This window comes from Panthera tigris, chromosome F3, assembly GCF_018350195.1.
Source record: "Panthera tigris isolate Pti1 chromosome F3, P.tigris_Pti1_mat1.1, whole genome shotgun sequence".
In the NCBI taxonomy this organism is placed as follows: Eukaryota; Metazoa; Chordata; class Mammalia; order Carnivora; family Felidae; genus Panthera; species Panthera tigris.
The window spans coordinates 12,998,208-13,013,220 of record NC_056678.1 but is presented as its reverse complement, the minus strand read 5'-3'; the positions used below and the strand labels follow the sequence as shown (position 1 = coordinate 13,013,220).

Below are 15,013 nucleotides of genomic sequence, written 5' to 3'. Positions count from 1 at the left end.
AATGAAAAAATATAATACCCGAGATAGATAATACTCTCAATAAGTTAGAAACAGCAGAAAATAGAATCTTTGAACAAACCCAGAGGATATACTGGTGGATTCTATAAAACATTTAAAAAAGAAATACCATGAATATTGTACAAACAGTTCAAAAAAAGAGGAGGGACACTTAGCAGCGGGTCTCATGAGAATGTATTACCCTGATGCTAAAATCAAAGAAAAGAAAAACAAAAAAGGAATGAAAATTGCAGACCAATATACCTTATGAACATAGATGCAAAATTCTTTAGCAAACATTAGCAAACTAAACCCATCAATACACAAAAAGGATAGCACACCATGACAAATATGATTTAGCACCAAAATACAAAGTTTTTTTAACATTTGAAAAATACTCAGTATAACTCTCCACATCAACAACTTAAGGAAGAAAAGTATTATGGTTGTTTCAGTAGATGCAGAAAAAGGATTTCACACATTTATGATACAAAAATTTTTCAGGGTGTCCAACTCTTGATTTCAGCTCAGGTCATGATCTCACCGTTCGTGAGTTCAAACCCCAGTCAGGCTCTGCACTGACAACACGGATCCTGCCTGGGATTTTCTGTCTCTCTCCCCCCCCCTCCCTGTTCCACCTTTCAAAAATAAATGAATAAACATTTTTTAATTTCATCAACATAATTACAGAAGAAAACATGTGCAACCTTATAAAAGACATCTACAAAAACCTTGCTATTAATATTATGCCTGATAGTGAAATAGTGAATGCTTTTCCCCTAAGACTGGGAACAAAATAAAGATGTCCACTCTAATCACAGGAGATCTAGCTTGTACACTAAACCAAAATAAAAATAGCATTAAAATATAAAAAGGAAAAATTGTACATGCAGATGACAGGATTACATGCATAAAAACTCCTAAGGTACTAGAGGCACCTGGGTGGCTCATTTGGTTGAGCATCTGACTCTTGGTTTCTAGTTCAGGTCAAGATCATGGTTTCAGCTCAGATCATGGTTTCAGATATCAGGTCATGATCTCCCATGATCGGCTCTGTGCTGACAGTGCAGAGCCTGCTTGGGATTCTCTCTCCTCTCTGTCTGCCCCTTCCCTGATTTTGTTTCTCTCTCTCTCTCTCTCTCTCTCTCTCTCTCTCTCTCTCAAAAATAAATAAACTTTAAAAAATCCCAGAAGGCGATAGATAGATAGATAGATAGATAGATAGATAGAGATAAGCTGACTATAATATGTATATGAAAATCTAAGGACATTAGAATAGTCAAAAAGATCATGAAAACAAAGAACAACGTTGGAAAACTCATACTACTCAGTTTCAAAACTTTTCTTTCCACCAACAGTACAAGAGGTTTCTTATTCTCTATATCCTTGCCAACACATGTTTCCTATGTTTTTCATTTTAGCCATTCTGACAGGTCTGAAGTGATATCTCATCATAATTTTGATTTGCATTTCTCTGATCATGAGTGATATTGAGCATCTTTTCATGTGTCTGTTGGCCATCTGGATGTCTTCTTTGGAGAAATGTCGATTCATTCCTCCTGCCCACATTTTAATTGGAGTATTTGTTTTGGGGGTGTTGTGTTGTATTTCTTTATATATTTTGGATACTGCCCTTTATCAGATATGTCATTTGCAAATATCTTCTGCCATTCAGTAGGTTGACTTTTTGTTGTTTGCTTTCCTCTGCAGAAGCTTTTAATTTTGATTGAGTCCCAATAGTTTATTTTTTATTTTATTTCCCTTGCCTCAGGAGACATATCCAGAAAAATGTTCCTATGGTTGATGTCAGAGAAATTACTGCCTGTGCTATTTCAAGGATTTTTATGGTTTCAGGTCTCACATTTAGGAAATAGGAAATGGGGATAAGGAGTGCCCTTGTTGTGCCGAGCACTGGGTGATGTATGGAATTGTTGAATCACTATACTGTATACCCGAAATTAATATAGCACGGTATGTTAACTATGCTGGAATTAAAATGAAATAAAATAGTAATTAAAAAAGAATATATATATATATATATATATATATACACATATACAGAGAGAGAGAGAGCGCCATATATATATGGCAACTTTTTTAAGTCACAGTAATCAAGACAGTGTGTTATTGGCAAAATGAAAGAGAATAGAACAGAATGGAAACCTGAAATAGACTCACACATGTAGAGTCCAGTTATCTTTACAAGTGCACCAAAACAAATGGTTCTGGAATAACTGGATATCCATATGGTAAAAAATGAAAATCTTATAAAATTTTACTTTATTAGTCAGGATTCCCCAGAGAAGCAAAACTAATGGGATGATAGATAGATAGATAGATAGATAGATACTGATTTAGAGCAATTGGCTCATTCAGTTATGGAAACTGGAAAGTCCTCAATCTGCAGGGTTGGTCAGCAAGGCTGGAAACACAGGGAAAAGTCAGTGTTGCAGCTCCAATCCTAAGGCTATTTGCTGGCAGAGGTCAGTCTTTTCTATTCAGGCCTTCAACTGATTGGATGAGGCATGCCCACATTATGGAGAGCAATCTGCTTTACTCAAAGTCCATTAGTTTAAATGTTAATGTCATTGAAAAACACCCTCACAGAAATATCTAGAATAATTTTTGACCAAATATCTGGGCACTGTGGTGCAGCCAAGTTGACACATAAAATTAACTATCACAGTTACCTTTCCAGGATTATGAGAGGAATAACATAATACAACTGTTTTAACAAGATGACCTGACTGCTGATTGAAAATAGACTATAAGATGACAAGTGTGAATTCAGGCTACCAGTTAGGAGACTACCGCATTAACTCAGATAAGATATCTTGGAGATTCAAGCCAAGTTGTTAGCACTGGAGCAGTGAGAAGCCATCAGATTCCAGATATAGTTTAAAGGTAAAGCTAATAGAATTTCTCAACAGACTGGATGTGAGATGTAAAATAAAGAATCAAGAATAAATTAAAAGTTTGGGGTCCAAACTACTGGGAGGATGAAGTATCCCACAACTAATGGAAAAGACTGTGAGTAGTGCAAGTTTTGAGAAAACCTCGGGACTTTAAGATGTCAGATATATAAGTGGAAATGTTAAGGAAGTAGATGGATTCATAATTCTGGAGTTCATAAGGGAGGTTAGAGATATAAATTTGGGAGTTATCAGCATACATGTAGAATTTAAAGTCCAGAGAGTAGATGGAATGAGAAAGAACTGAGTATGGACAGAGAAAAAATACCAAAAACCCTAGGCATTCCAAAATTAAGAAGTCAAAACATAAGTATTGTTCAGATTCAGTAAATAATCTTTAAAGAAAATGAAATTTTTATTGGAAAGCCATCTTTTTTTTTTTTTTTAATTTTTTTTTTCAACGTTTTTTATTTACTTTTGGGACAGAGAGAGACAGAGCATGAACGGGGGAGGGGCAGAGAGAGAGGGAGACACAGAATCGGAAACAGGCTCCAGGCTCCGAGCCATCAGCCCAGAGCCTGACTCGGGGCTCGAACCCACGGACCGCGAGATCGTGACCTGGCTGAAGTCGGACGCTTAACCAACTGCACCACCCAGGTGCCCCTGGAAAGCCATCTTTTAATAAGATAGGTGGAGCTTCATTTTTCAATTACTTAATATATCTGTAGATAAATAATTTATGACTAAAATGAAACAGGAATGATCATAAATGCTATTACAATTTCTTTTAATATGTGTAGACACTGAGAAACAGTTCTTATGGTATGGGAATAGAAGTTTTATTACACTATAGCTATATATTTATTTATACTTATCCTCTATATCAAAAATCCTATATGACCTATTACCAAAAGTTATTTTTAATTAGATATTAGCTAATGTTTAACTTCCTTCTATTTTGTTGAAAGCAAAAAAGCGGAAATTTTATTTGCAGATGCAGCTGTTATCCAGAAGCAACCATTTACTCAATATTATATTAACATTTCACATTGTCCTATTGATTGGGGCCATAGAGATTTGTTTAACCCAAAAAAGCCTGAATCATAATATTATGCTGAATATGATATCTAGATTGGGACATGAGGAAAAAAAACAAAACAAAACATCTGTGAAAAAGGAAGTTAGGAAAGTAACACCTGCCCCTCCAAGATAGGTGCTTTGTCAGGCAGATCAATTTCGAGAACAAATATTTGTCAAGGTCAAAGATCTGGTCATCTATTCCTTTAATTTTTTTTTCAGGCATTTTATCCCTGAGGAGGTCTTCACATACTATCCAGGGTCTCTGCATTCTAGTTCAAGACTAGGATAAAAGCTGAAAAGGCTTAGAATCCAGACCCAATTTGAAATAGTGATAACAAAATCTTCCATTTGCATAGGAAGTTTTAGTTCATAAAATGTGTTTATATTCATTATCTCAATACACTCTTTCAGGAATCAGGTGAGATAAGTAAGACAAAAGAACAGAACAAAAAACCTTAAAATGTGGCTTTAGATATTCTCCTTTAAAATGCTTTGGCAACAGTGCTTGAAAGATTTGTTTTTTTATTTCTTCTCTTCTACATTCAGATACTATTATCCAATGATCTTCACCTAAACAGACTTTGGAAGAAATATATATAGTGACATTTCAATACTTCCACACTGCATTTCCATTTAGGCCCAAGCTACATGCACATATGAAAATATTCATCCACAAGTAAAGCTAACATAATAGAAAAAAAATGTTTAATTTTTTTCAAAGTTAGTAACATCAGGTCCACTTAACTCAGAACTTTCCTACTCTAAGCAGCTTTCCTCACTTCTTACTACAAGTATTAAAACTATGTCTGAAAGTAAAAAGTTATCCAACAAGTAGATTTGAGGATGAATATCAATCTACACAGTAAATCTGATTTTCCTCAATGAAGTTCCCTGCCTCTCATGCTTATTGATACCTGTATCATGATTTTCTTGGCTAAGCCTTAATTTTATGAAGTCATCTACAGTCCTTCCACAATTAGCTGTGATAAGAGTATGATGGATAACTACACTCACATTTTAAGTCTCTGAAGAAAAATGAAAAGATTCAGGAATGATTTACTTCAATCTACTCGGTGTTAAGAAACACTAGTTTGGGGCGCCTGGGTGGCTCAGTTGGTTAAGCAGCCGACTTCAGTCAGGTCATGATCTTGCGGTCCGTGAGTTCGAGCCCCGCATCGGGCTCTGTGCTGACAGCTCAGAGCCTGGAGCCTGTTTCAGATTCTGTTTCTCCATCTCTCTCTGACCTTCCCCCATTCATGCTCTGTCTCTCTCTGTCTCAAAAATGAATAAACATTAAAAAAAAATTAAAAAAAAAAAGAAACACTAGTTAGAAATGGTAAGTGGTGTGGGCATTGATAGCATTATATATAGGCACATGTTAAAATATAATATATGAAATAAAATTGCACTAGACTGGCACTGATTTAATTTTATATTGTGTGAGACCATATGGCTGAGATCATCCTATGCAATTTAACTCTTCAGCACCATGGTCAGCATCTACTTTGTCTATAAGTTTCTGCATTGGCTAGCAATGAATATCACAGGTATCACTTGCTTTCAGAGGTTAAGGAATCCTTAGGTCAGTCAATCAACCATCCATTTAATCCCTGAATTTTCTCTATTGCCACTGAGACTCTGGCTTGGATGATTAGCATCATTCTATGTTATAGTAATATACACAGTTCACTTTGCTGATGCCATGAACATAAAAAAAAAAAAAAAAAAACCAAGATTAATGCAATTCTAAAGCTCAAAAAGAAATATTTATTCTAATTATATAACCTGGTTTTAGTGTCCAGGATATGCTGGTTCATTGATTTACTGATATTACTTCTTACTACAAGCCTCCATTGAGGCAAACTGCTCTAGGTTTCTAGGAACTGAAATAGCTGAGAAGAAGAAAAAAAAAAGTATGTGAAAGATAAAACCCTTTATCTCAGAGAATTCAAAATATGTGGTGCAGACAAGGATGCATCAAGCTATAACACTATAACACTGTAATAAATTCTATAATCTAGATAAAAGTGCTAGGGGAGAAGAAGGAGCAATTCATTTTATTTTGAGAATCAATAACTATTTTCCTAGGACAAGTGGCACTGAAAGATGAGTCAGAATTTTAAAGAGAATAAGCAAGGGAAGAGAAATCCAGGGAAAGCAAACTATATGAGCTAAGTCATAGAGTACCGAAGAAACACTCTTATATGACTTGAAAAGAGAATATGTGGTGGGTAGACTGAGGAGGTAATGAGAAGCCAGATTAGAAAGGTCTTCAAATGGCATGTAATGTATACAAGTCCAATTACTATGCTGGGATTTTGGTTTGCAGAGCTGGTGCAGAAATACGTGTGGTCATTAACCAGTATCCTAAAGAGTAAACACTGAAGAGATCAATAAATCAAAATGTCACATTCCTGCTGGACACATCAGAGAAATGCTGGTTAGCTCACTTAAAAGGAACTTTTTGATTATTTTTAGCCATAATTTCTCCAAATTGGATTTGGTCATTTGGGAGGTTTGGTCATGTGGGAAGAACTCACAGTGAACTGATCTGTGGCATTCCAAAACTGCTTAAAGGTAGCAGTAAAAAGCAATAGGAGGTAGTGGCTTACTTAGCATAATTTAACAAGAACTAGAAAGTCTCATGTCCACCAAAATAGATTTCCTCTACTGAGGTGCCTTGGTTCCTAAAATTATACAATTCATTCTTTTGTTATATTCCTCATTAACATCTTGATATTAACTACTGGAAGATACATATTCCTTTTTTTAAGTTTATTTTGAGAAAGACAGACAAAGAGTGTAGAGACAGAGACAGAGGGAGAGAGAGAAGCCCAAGGAGTTGCACACTGTCAATGTAGAGTCTGACATGGGCCTTGATCCCACAAACAGTGAGATCATGACCTGAGCTAAAATCAAGAGTCGGGCACTCAACCGACTGAGCCACCCAGGTGGCCCCTGTAAGACACATATTCTTTTTTTTTTTTTCAATATATGAAGTTTATTGTCAAATTGGTTTCCATACAACACCCAGTGCTCATCCCAAAAGATGCCCTCCTCAATACCCATCACCCACCCTCCCCTCCCTCCCACCCCCCATCAACCCTCAGTTTGTTCTCAGTTTTTAAGAGTCTCTTATGCTTTGGCTCTCTTCCACTCTAATCTCTTTTTTTTTTCCTTCCCCTCTGGGTTTCTGTTAGTTTCTCAGGATCCACATAAGAGTGAAACCATATGGTATCTGTCTTTGTCTGTATGGTTTATTTCACTTAGCATAACACTCTCCAGTTCCATCCATGTTGCTACAAAGGGCCATATTTCATTCTTTCTCATTGCCACGGAGTACTCCATTGTGTATGTAAACCACAATTTCTTTATCCATTCATCAGTTGATGGACATTTAGGCTCTTTCCATAATTTGGCTATTGTTGAGAGTGCTGCTATAAACATTGGGGTACAAGTGCCCCTATGCATCACTACTCCTGTATCCCTTGGGTCAATTCCTAGCAGTGCTATTGCTGGGTCATAGGGTAGGTCTATTTTTAATTTTTTGAGGAACCTCCACACTGCTTTCCAGAGCGGCTGCACCAGTTTGCATTCCCACCAACAGTGCAAGAGGGTTCCCGTTTCTCCACATCCTCGCCAGCATCTATAGTCTCCTGATTTGTTCATTTTGGCCACTCTGACTGGCGTGAGATGATATCTGAGTGTGGTTTTGATTTGTATTTCCCTGATGAGGAGCGACGTTGAGCATCTTTTCATGTGCCTGTTGGCCATCTGGATGTCTTCTTTAGAGAGGTGTTTATACATGTTTTCTGCCCATTTCTTCACTGGATTATTTGTTTTTCGGGTGTGGAGTTTGGTGAGCTCTTTATAGATTTTGGATACTAGCCCTTTGTCCGATATGTCATTTGCAAATATCTTTTCCCATTCCGTTGGTTGCCTTTTAGTTTCGTTGGTTGTTTCCTTTGCTGTGCAGAGCTTTTTATCTTCATAAGGTCCCAGTAGTTCATTTTTGCTTTTAATTCCCTTGCCTTTGGGGATGTGTCAAGTAAGAAATTGCTACGGCTGAGGTCAGAGAGGTCTTTTCCTGCTTTCTCCTCTAGGGTTTTGATGGTTTCCTGTCTCACATTCAGGTCCTTTAGCCATTTTGAGCTTATTTTTGTGAATGGTGTGAGAAAGTGGTCTAGTTTCAATCTTTTGCATGTTGCTGTCCAGTTCTCCCAGCACCATTTGTTAAAGAGACTATCTTTTTTCCATTGGATAGTCTTTCCTGCTTTAAGACACATATTCTTAACCATGAAAGAGACCTGCTGGACAAACATGAAGACATTGGATGGGTGCCAGCCCTAAAAATACACTTGGTATATACAGTATATTAATCATCAAATTTCAATAAATAAACATTTACTGACTACCTACTGTATATCAGGAACACTAGAATAAACTAAATTAATAAAACATGGATCCTTTCTTTGAAGAGTTTGCACTTAATTGGGAAAAATAGATGGTAAAAAAATAATTCCAATATAATACGGAATGTGCTCTGATAAAAATAAAAACAGGGTTCTGTGGATACTTACTTTAACCCTGTCAGGAGGCTTGGGCAATGGTTCATAGAGGAGGCAATAATAAAGCTACTTCTTAAAGAGCAGTTCTTTAAAAGAATGAGAGTGGCAAGGAATATTCTAGGTAGAGAACACAGCATAAGCAAATGCACACCTGTAAAACAGCATCCTTTGTATAAAGAACAATATGCAGGGTGGGTTTTTTCTGTATTATCAAGTCCTAGATAGGTAGTTTGAATATGGGAGATCCTAAAACATGGAAAAATTCAGATTACTCTCTGTTTGCCAATAATATAAGTTTTATTATGGTGGTCCTTAGATTTTGACCTGCAAATTTGTTGGTCAACACTTCAACAGAATCAAACTCAACGTCATACTTATTTATTTATTTATTTAAATATGTATTAAGCTAGTTAGCATGGGAAAAATTTTTAAAAAACAACAATTGAAAAAGTCAAATGACAATATCATTTTATATTTCAAGAGTCAATATCAAGATGTTATTACCTGCATAGGGAAATGTATGTCATTGTAGCTCAGCTTACTAAAGATTGATCACTCTCCTATTAACTCAACAGTGCACTCCACAAGTAGTTCAACCATTATTAAAGAGGTTTCTTGGAATAAATGATTTCTGCAAATGAGAAGGAGAAAAATCAAACAAAAAGGAGTTAAGTGCATTGATCCTAGTGAAGAGAGGAAAGAGTCGAATTCACTCTTTATTAACTTAATTGAGGATGTATTTGCTGAGGACCTCTGATGTGTTGGGTGCCATTTTCAGAGCTAGAAAAATAACAAAAATAAAATAGTCTGACGGCTCAAAAATATATAGTCTGGACAAAGAGACAGTCACAGGAACAATATGTGCTTGTGACAAGCTACAAAATCAGACAAAAAAATCAGTTAATTTTACTTGAGAAATTGAAGGGTTAGGAAAGTTTTCATAATGATGACATTAAAGCTGAATCTAAAATGACTTCATCAGGTGAACAAATATAGGAGGAAGAAGAAAATTCATGGAAGTTCAAAGTGTATTTTTATTCGAGCACTTCCCCAGCTAATGTGGAATGGCTACAGGTATCCCACACAGGGTTATATATGATATGCTGAGTTTAGCTCTTCTGTAGGTAATGGAAATTTATCAGTAGCTCCTAAACAAGCATATCATAAAGTCTGTGTTTAGAAAGAAAGGTTTAGGGCACCTGGGTGGCTCAGTCGGTTAAGTGTCTGACTTCAGCTCAGGTCATGATCTCGTAGTCCATGAGTTCAAGTCCTGCATCTGGCTATGTGCTGACAGCTCAGGGCCTGGAGCCTGTTTCAGGTTCTGTGTCTCCCTCTCTCTCTCTCTGACCATTCCCCACTCACACTCTGTCTTTCTCTCTCTCAAAAATAAATAAACATCAAAAAACTTAAAAAAAGAAAGAAAGAAAGATTTATCAGCAAATATTAGATCAGTTAGAGGTGAGGGAACCATCTAGAAGTCACTTCTAATTGCTGAAGTCAGTTCCATTTCGCCAATAGACATCGCTTCTTTTGTACTTGCTACTCTCTCTGTGCCTTGACATTGCTTCTATGGTGAGTTCAGCCTAGCACTTTCCCAGGGAGTGAAAACTCATTGCCCACTAGACTCTAAAACCAATGAGGGTGGGGACTGGGCCCATCTCATTCACCATCAAACCCCTATATAGCCTGGCACATACAAGGTTCTCAAGAAATCCTTGTTGAATGGATGAATGAATTTGGAAGTGTTTAAGAGAGAGAATCTTCATGATTCAGTGATCAGTTACATCTGTGGGATGTAAAAGTAGAAGGAATCAAAAGTGATTCCATTAACTGAGAAAAGTAATTCATACGAGAGAATTCTTAAAGAAGAGAATATATGTTTTTCTTGGGCATGGTGACAATGTGGAATAAAGCAGAAAGAAGGTAAGAACAAGAAGAAAGTTAGGGATAAGTCAAAAGAAGTGCTTGTAATAACAGGTGGCAGCACCCAGGAAATATTATTTCAAAAGATCCATGATTTAGGAACCATGATGGACTGAATGACTAACTTGAAATTCTAGAGAGTGGCCTGGGGAGGCAATTTTAACTTGAATTGAATTTTTTGCCTAATACTCACCAAAAGGAATTTGAGTTTATTTGGGAAGAGTATAAGACACAAAGTCTAATCGACCTGGGAAGGACAGGGTGGCACTTACTAAAAAAGAGTCCTAAATTCCAAATGGAAAAAAAAACTGGCCTCTACAGCTATGATGTGTGATTTTAAATGGCCTCTCCATATTTCTGCTAGAATTCTGGGATTTTCATGCTGGAATGTGATGCTAGATTGATAATACAATGAACAAGATGATTCTCTCTGAAGTATTCTTAAAAATTTCCTTTTAGAGAGGAGAATTTTACACCATAGACGATTTCATCCTGTGTGTAGTAGCAATGGAAAGAACCAGCTGTGAACATGTGAAGGCTTTCTACTAGCTCTCCTATGTATCCAATATCCAGCTCTCCATACCCAACACTAAAAGCCAGAAAAGTTAATTCCAGAATCTCAGGTGACACAAATTTACTTCTTGTTCTGCTATATCAATTTGATAAATACACAGAATAAAATTCTTTATTTAAGATTTATATTCTGAACACTTAACGTGGTCCAGCCCTTTGGCAGACTTTGGGCAGAAATTTTGAGTAGTATTATCTTCCTTTTTAAATGTAAAGATATGGTCATAGTCACTTGACTTCTGTCCCCTTACGATTCATATGTTGAAGCACCAGATCTCTGTCTGTATTTGGAGATGGGGTCTCTAGGAAAGGGATTATGTTAAGTTAGATCATTGGAAAGAGCCCTGATCTTGGTGAGATTGGTGTCCTTAGAAGAACAGATGCCAGAGAACTGTCTTTCTCTCTCTTTACATATGAGAGCATCTTGGAAAGGCCATGAGAGGATTCAGTGAGAGGTGGATGTTTATAAGCCAAGAAGAGTGTCCTCACTAGGAACCCACCTTACCTGACCTTGATCTGGGAATTCTAGCCTCTAGAACTCTGAGAAAATTAATGTCTGCTGTTTAAGTCACCCAGCCTGTGGGATTTTGTTGTGGAAGTCCAAGCAGACTAATACAACTTGTAAGTAATATGCTCAAGTCCTCTGTCAAATTTCAGGCTTTTTTTTTTTACAGTTCAGGGTTTTTTTACAAGTATTTTAAAAGCTAGTAATCCAACTAGATAAGAAAAATGCACACGAAATAGAAGAAGACAACAAATAATAAAATGTTCAATTCAATACAGTCAAATGCAAGGAAGAGGGCATTATTGGAGATTTCATAGAAGATTGAAGGACTGGTACAACTTTGACTAGATAGTAGAAAGATGTTTGGGTGGAGATGGTGGAGAAAATATATAAGAAAGAGCAGAAACGAGCCTGGACGATTGGGCAGAAGGCTCTTATATTTCATGGGAGGACTGGGATCTGAAGTTGGGATGAATGAAGTACGTAAGGCTGGTTGTGGTTTGAGATGACGGCAGAGCCTAAGGCAGGTGCAGCAGGAGAAGCACATCACAAATGTACTCTACTCCACCCCTGAGGCAGCAGTGGAGATTGGGTTATGCCTGGCAGAATGGAGTACCTTTACCACAAAAGCCAGGGGTAGGCTGATGCCTAAACGTCCGTCATTCAAGGAACTTCCCTGGAACAGGAGTTTTACAGGAGGGTCCCTCACTGAAAAGAAGTGTCTAATAGCTGTAGCCATGGTCCACAGTCAGAAAGTTCTTTAGTAATAGGAAACGAAAAGAGCTAGAGAGAAGACTGGAGTCTACAACAGGAACGGGTGCCAAAGGGTATGAAAATGTACCCAGGATTTGTTTAGATCAGGTATGGCGGGGCCGACAGATCCGAAGATGACTACCATTGAAAAGACGGTTTATGGGGCGCCTGGGTGGCTCAGTCGGTTGGGCGGCGGACTTCGGCTCAGGTCATGATCTCGCGGTCCGTGAGTTCGAGCCCCGCGTCGGGCTCTGTGCTGACCTGCTCAGAGCCTGGAGCCTGTTTCGGATTCTGTGTTTCCCTCTCTCTCTGACCCTCCCCCGTTCATGCTCTGTCTCTCTCTGTCTCAAAAATAAATAAACGTTAAAAAAAAATTAAAAGAAAAGACGGTTTATTATCTACAATTCTCAGAAGAAAGGGGCCCTTCATGGTTTGCAGAGCCACATGGGGAAGCACTTGGATCTGTCAGGAGGCAGAAGGAAAAAAGGGAAAATTAGGGGTTTGAGGGAAGGAATGAGTGAAGCAGGGTAAGTACATTGCATACGTTTAGGATTGGATAGTCTGAATAATTTCAGTGGGTAGGGTGGTCCCTCGTTGTCTAGTACCTGGCCCTGGGGTGATTTAGGGCAAGACTACTGGCCTGGTGTGTGAAAATTTGAAAATGAAGGGGATTGGAGGTATGAGCTATGATTGGTTGGTTTGCATATGAAAGGTGTGCTCATAGGCCAGGCGTTTGCTACCTTTAGGAACTAGATAACCTCTGGAGGGCAATCCCTCCCCGAGCCACCCAAGATGTCAAATATAGAAAATTAAAAAAAAAAAAAAGATTAATATAAAAAACACTATTTAAAATATGTAGAATGAAAGAGTGAACTGAAAGAATAATTAAGAGTCAGGAGGCAACATGAAACTGATATCTGGATCTTAAAACACATGATTTAGCCACTTAGGTTCAGATTAGATAGACAGATAGATAGCTTTTTCTCCCTGTTGTCTTAAAAGGGGCACAGCATTACCAAGCTGAGGTTGGGGAGAGCCCCTATGCAGTTATGTAAAATAGAAATAGATTCGAAAACTGCATTTTGGGAAATTTATGAAGTCATTCAGGCCCAAGTACGTTACCCTGCATATGATTGGAGTGAAACAATGCACCTCCAAATTTATAGTTACTATATTCAGCTATCAGCTTATATTACCTCTCAGTCTCTGGCCCAGTAACTTTCAGTTCTGAAGATCTATTTAAAACACATGATTTTAAACCACATTCCGTTAACAAGCTCTGTTTTGAATGAGTTTCTTTGTATAAGTAATGCTACTTTGTGCTTGATTTGTTCAAAAGCTCCTTAAAATCCCCTGAACCTCAAATGTACTCCCGTGTCTTACTGCCACTCTCATTTATGGAAACACATGTAAAGAAACACAGATATTTCATTTCTTTCTTTCTTTGCTTTTTGTGCCCACAGAGCAAGCTAATTGTGCTCCTTTAAAGCAAAGTGACAGTTTTTGATTCAGGTTGATTTAACTTTAAAAAAAAAATTACTTAGGACAATCAAACATGAGCATTAATGAGAAACACACGCGAGGCTCCAAATATTCTGAGAATGAATGCAAAGCAACATCCCGATGAACGTGGGGTCGGGGTTCCTGGACCGTTTCTGCACATGCGCAGTCGGAGAGCGTGAGAGATTGAGCGTAGGTGTGTGACCGTTCGTGACTGTGAGTGTATCTGCACATGTTGTGAAAGCCCGGCTTCCGCTGCAGCTCCCGGCAGCCTAGCGACGCGATCTTTTACATGTAGCAGGACACCCTCCAGGATATTAACACTCTACCATTTCCAAGGGCCTCTGTTCACACCAGCTCCAGAGTAAACACCATGAAAGAAGGAGCCTCAAGCTGCTAAAAAGCACACAAAGCAACAAGGAGAAACAGGTCCAAATCTCATAAAAATGGAAAATGTTTCAAGAACAACTGCCGGCTTGTTCAGAGAGTGCCCACGGAGCAGGAGGGTAAATAAAACTCAGTACCTGTTAGATTTATAGGCAAATAACCATTATCTACTATGTGTAGATGAGTGAATGGTAATTTTATGCAAACCACAATAAGTAAATTCAAACAGTATGAACTAAGCCTGCACAGTAAGAGCAGGAAGTTCAAGGAAAGAAAAATAAGGAAACGGTGTTTTCTGTGTGGTGTATCACCAACCTGGGAAATCCATTACAGAGCCAAAAACTGGAACAGGATTTTATAAAAGCGCTAGCTTAAAATAGAGCTATAAATCCCTTAGGACTTGTGTGGTGATTTCATACCTGAAGCAAAACTCTCCTCCCCACGATCTAATTACTGATTGGCTTTACATAGAGGATTATGGAGAATTAGTAAGTTGGAATGTTTATACGGCGGAGTATACAGTGTAAATTCCTTGGGAGCCTTCATGGGGCATTCAATTTTTGAATGAATCTGTTTCAGTCAAATATCATCAGTAGACAAGCACCCTAACCAATGGAGCTTAGAATTTTAGGGACCTGTGTCTGAGAGCTGCATAGCTTTCTACTCAAAATTGATCTTTCAGAAGATTTTTCAAAAGCAGAACGTTCAACTTTGGCCAAGTTTAAAATCTCTTTAAATTCTGTGAAATTCTGTAAATTTGAAAGTGAAATCAAGGTTTTTCAGATTCAGATTTCATTGACTCCTAATCAAATGTAGTT

At 37.8% G+C, this 15,013-nt stretch overlaps 1 protein-coding gene across 1 annotated transcript in view; it reads left to right on the top strand.

The window, feature by feature from the left end:
* Positions 1–14,048: 14,048 nt before the first annotated feature.
* KIFAP3 (kinesin associated protein 3) overlaps positions 14,049–15,013 on the top strand; it is a 178,875-nt gene continuing 177,910 nt past the window's right edge. The window contains exon 1 of the mRNA XM_042975506.1: positions 14,049–14,314. The gene's annotated coding sequence lies outside the window, so the exon portion shown is untranslated. The remainder of the gene's footprint in view (positions 14,315–15,013) is intronic.